Below are 5,673 nucleotides of genomic sequence, written 5' to 3'. Positions count from 1 at the left end.
GTGTGATCAGCGAGAACTTACAGGGCTAAATAGATCTCTGTTAATTGAATTATACCTACGTCAACTCGAACTTAACTCGTTCATCGTCAACCCTCGATAAGATATCAAGGAAGTTCCAGACTAGAAAGAAGACATTATATTCCTTGTATGTTTATAAAATTTTAGTATATAAATCATTGTGTGTAATAACTATTTGTAATAAATGTTATTGTAAATTGTATTGTTGTTTGTATATTAAAACATATTTGTGTTAAAAAGAAAATTGTGTGTATCAATCTTGTTGGCAAATATCATAAATTGGAGATATATCGGCAAATATTTAACTACTAAATTTAAATTAGCATTTAACTCAGTTTCAGGCTATCTGAAATTCTAATACGTAACATATAAGGTATGAAAAAATATATAAATATAGAATTCGAGATCATTAATGAATTAGGGTAATCAGATAGCTCAAGGAAACACTAAAGGGAGGCAGATGTGAAGTACAAAGGAAATTCGGGAAACAAGCAAACGCAGAAAACGGCTCTTTCGGGAAAGTAAATATACTAACTGTGTTTTAGCTGAAGAACGGGAAATTAGAATTTTTTAGCAATAAAGAAATTAGAATAAAGTAAATCGGAGAAAAAAGGAAAGTTAGTTGGATATGGATTGATAATCTCTTTGAAGTTCGCTAGAAACAAAAGAAACGAGAAAGGTTACTGAAAATCACTATAAGTGTTAAAACTTCAAATGACTTGGTTAAATCGTTTAAGAGAGTATGTAAAGTTTAAATAAAGATCTGGAGAGAAAACTTAAAGTACGTGGATTGTATTATTGACATTCATCAAATTATTTATGAAGTTTTCCAGTCAGTATGTATGGTTTGAGAGGTATTAAAAGTAGAAGAAATAACAGAATCAAAAACCATTTCAAAAACCGCAACACAACAGAACAGTCAATGACAGATATATCGCAGCCATTTGTTAGAGCTATTTATTGTGATGTCTCGTGACATGTAAAGTTATTTTCTACACAAGAATTCTAAATGCTACTGATTTCCAAGTAAATACAAGGGACACATTATGCTTATAGAAAACACTATTAAACAACTGAAATCACTAGCTGAGATTCTTTGAAGAAAGCTAATTCGTAATTTTCTGAGATAAAAAAACCCTTTAAACATACTTACTTAGCAGACTAAATTTGATTTAGTTATGATTGTTATATATCTGGAGAAGAATGATACATTGATTTATTTTATATAAGACTCATTTTATCTTTAAGTCATGATCCAGTTCACTCATGTTCTAGTCTAAGTAACGCCGACGAATATAGAGTTTTTGATTTCAACACAGACTCAGAAAGAAAGCACCAGTCATAAATATCACATTATTTGGCTGAAAGATCTGAGACAAGTTATGTGCTGAAATGTACTGACGCCTTTACTCGGAACAGCATTATAATGAGTTCACTTAATTTAAAGTTGAATTTTATACTTTTTTAAAACTTCTTGTTTATTCTAGATGAAGCGAAATTCTACGATCTATTTTATTCTACGTATATGGAATTTTCTTTATATATATATATTCCAACATAAAGCACTAACCAAAGTTAACACTAAAATTCTAAACACTTATCAACTGTTTCCAACATAAATTTTTTTTTACGAAGATCTAAGTTGATAAGAGAAGAATGTTTAGCTTATGCTATAAAGATAAAACAAACATATGGAAAACGAGAAGTTTGTATATACTTATTTCATTTTATGATTAACAGTATACATTTTCTATTACATTTTTGACGTAGAAGAAACATAACGTGCTCTGAAAGACTATGGAACTGATTTTTAAACAAGAAGGCAGCGTTCTAATGAACCTTGACCTGAAATTGGCCCTTACCTTTCAAACGTATTAATCTTCTTAAGAAAACCAAACGAAAGCAAATAAGAAAGAAGAAATGAAAATACTTCTGAACGTTTTTAATTTCACCCTTTTACAATAGATTTAGCTTATGAACTTACATTGTGCTAAAGTCAGTGGATGCTGTTAAATTCTTACCTGATACAAAATATGATACACTTAAATACACAGAATGACGCGAGTGAATGCTCTACTACTCAACAAACTAGACAGTAATGAGTGAACATCAGAAACGTCATCTAAAGAATCTATGAAATTATACGTACTACACTGTGTAATATGTTACCGGGACATAAACGTCTATAACATTGCGGGGAAATATCGCCTTTATTTCATGGTAAATCCATAACTTATTAGTTGAGAGATTCCAGATGCCAACATTCTCATAATAACCGACACGGTTCTGACTCTGAAGCGCGACGAGATTCATTACCATAGCTTAAACGTGGTGTCTGAATACCAAACTGTTTGTAAGGCACCAAATTAAAGTGCTGTTCTACTTGTTATCTGAATATTTTATCAGTGGATGCCATATTGTAAGAACATAGTGAAGAGTTTTTGCTCAGAAAACTCCTTTAATCCAATCATGATTCGATGATTCACATGAAATCTGTTTGTGTGATAAAATTAGATTCCAATGTACATTGGTTTATAATCAGTAATTAAAGCTACTTGCAGATAGGCAATCTTTCGAAAAGAGATCTGAAAACAAATACTGTTCAACTGTTGTTGTTAAAATTAAATAACAATGTTGAAAATAAAATAACTGATAAAATCGTGTATAAAATTCATATTAATAGCTTCGTACTTTTATACCTTTGGTGGTGTATACAGTATTACGTCAAGTTTGCTTGTTGTTGAATTTCACGCAAAACTACTGTGCTAGCCGTCCCTAATTTAGCAGTGATGAATTAGAGGAAACGAACTAATTAACACCACCCAATGCCAACTCTATGGCTACTATTTTACCAACAGAAAAGTGGAATTAAACGACTCATTATACCGTCCCCGAGGTTGAAAGGGCGAACATATTCGGCTACGAGACTCGAATTTACGACCCACTGATTGCGAGTCGAGCAATCTAACCATAAGGCCTTGGTAATACATTTTAAAATCCAACTTATAGATAAACAGTGCCTGCAGGCTTTCGTATTTTTAAATTAAAATCAAAGAGGTGGATTTTGGCTAAGGTAACATTTTTTTTCTTCAACTGATATATTGCTTAATATTATTTTTTTTCATGGAAAAATAAGAACCATACTTTAGGAATAACAAAAAATACGCACAAATAGAGAGTACAGTAAGTTATTAAAGTAAATCTCTAAAGTAATGCTTTTTTTGGTGTGTTTTTAATATCTAAAATAAAAGACCCTTTAGTAACTGATTAAAAAGTATCTAATCGTTAGAGTAAATCACGAAAGTAATCTTTTTTTGGTGTGTTTTTAATATCTAAAATAAAAGACCCTTTAGTAACTGATTAAAAAGTATCTAATCGTTAGAGTAAATCACGAGAGAGCTAAGTGTAGCTGAAAATATTCTGCTTATCATGTAGAACACATGACACTGTCAGTAAACACGGGTTTCGTTAGTATAATCTATATTTCTTCTAGGATAACTATAACTTTACGCAAGTACACCAAGTGTCAAGATTTAAGCGTTCCTACCCGAATAAAAGGACTTTCTCCCTAATGTAACTGAAAGCTGCTTTGGGAAGTCAAGATCTAACGACCAATACGTTAGAAGGGTCGATAACTTTTCGGTGCTCGCTAGTCCAATCCTCCGGAGATTAACTGTCACGGACTCGCCGTCTTTACTTCAAACTCGAAAGCACACACCGTTGCTTTAGTTCCGACAAGCTTCAACAATCCCTAAACCTATAAATGACAGGTAGAGAAAGGTTCATAAGAAATATTGTAGAAAATGGGAACAAGAATGATTTTTAATGTATAAAAGTTCTACCCGGTTTGTATCCGTACAAAGAAATTATGTGTTTGTTTGTTTGTTTTTTAGTTTAAAAATCCAAAATCTGCATAAAAAAACAAATTTTAGATCGTATTCTGAAAATTGCATGTCACGTGGGGAACACATTCACTTTAATCTACAGACTTATCGAACCGTAAATTAAAAGATTACTAATTAGTTCGCAAAGAGTTACATTTTTTGCGTAAAACAATTTGATGTAGGTCTGCGTGAAATTAAAAAGGTGGTTTTAATTTAAGACGGAAAGTGGAACGTAGTCGTGGAACGTAGTCGAAACCATGTGATTAACTACTAAACTGAATTTGTTCGTCTATTCCTGTTATCTTTCTTTTTCATCTTAGAGATATATATTTCTTACAGATATTCAGAAATACTTTTAATATGTCTGAAAATAAATAAATCATGACCTAAAATTACTCTTTGGCCTTTGCACAAATACTTATCTTAAATCAATGATAAAACTGCAATTAACTTAATTACATCTTTATATCGTAAAAACAAACAACGAGAAACAGTAATCTTAAACTTTGTACTTCTGATCTTAAAGATAGGCTGTTTTTTAAGCGAGTAGTAGATAATTACACTTTTACTTATTGTTTGCCCCACAGGCACCTTAGCTTATAAATCACCGGGCAGGTATGTAAACTTTTTATTTTGATTTGTTCGTTTGTTTGTAATTAAGGACAAAGCTACACAATGGGCTATCTGTGCTCTGTCCACCAGGGGTATCGAAACCTGGATTCTAGCGTTGTAAGTCCGCAGATATACCGTTGTGCCACTGGGGGGCTTTTATTTTGGTCATTATGATAGTTGATACGTTGCAAAAACATTGAGCAAAGTGTTGATCTTATAAGTAATATTTTCGGAAACAAAATCTTTAGAAACGTAGTTATGTGAAACATTATTTTACGACTGAATTATCTGAATAGTACAGCTCTGCATAAAGCTGGCTTCGTTAGGTAAACCTTTAAAAAGTAGTATTTTGTGAACAATCGTTTTCCTGAGCTGAATCTTTAGATTCACGTGTCTAGTTACCAAGGCGAAATGCTTACTACTTTGTCTTTTTTACTTTACTTGAAGGAGACACAAGTCAAAATTTGTATGTCAAATAACGGGTTCTTTCTTTAACTGTATTTAGGTTGTTGTTTTCTCAGTGTATTAAACAAGCAGGTGAATGCAGGTAAATGTTCTGTTAATGTCAGGCAATTAAATTTATTTATGAAGTAATTAATCGTTTAATCTCGAAAATAAAACTCTTTTAATCCGAACTATAGTATTATCACTGGTTACCACATCGGATAATTCTTACATTTTTGTTAGTTATTAACATTCCATAAAAGTTGTTGTCGAGCCCATCTTTTACGTCACTTAATTATGCTCATTACAGAAAATGATTGGTATTATAAAAGATCCTGTGAGTTCCATAGAAAATACATTACAAAGACATACGTGAAAGACTTATTGAGTTTGTTATATAGGAAATTATACGAATTTGGCTTTTCCAAATCATATCTTAGGACTCTATAAAATGTAAAACAGGAAATTACACAGACATTTCATTGCTGTATCACTTTCATTCGCACTTATATTAAGTACTTGTAAAGGAGGAAACATGAAAATCCAACAAACGTATAAATGTGTTTGACCTTTGTGCTTAAATATATATTTGCGTTAATTAATTGGTATTACTTAGTTTTTAAAGAGAACCTATCCTTATATTTTAATCCATAGCGATGTGAAATATATTAATTGAATAATTGTTTGTTTGTTTTGAATTTCGAGCAAAGCTACA

The sequence above is a fragment of the Limulus polyphemus genome, unplaced genomic scaffold (genome assembly GCF_000517525.1).
Source record: "Limulus polyphemus unplaced genomic scaffold, Limulus_polyphemus-2.1.2 Scaffold93, whole genome shotgun sequence".
Taxonomy (NCBI): Eukaryota; Metazoa; Arthropoda; class Merostomata; order Xiphosura; family Limulidae; genus Limulus; species Limulus polyphemus.
The sequence above is the reverse complement of the archived record's forward strand: the minus strand, read 5'-3'. Positions refer to the sequence as shown.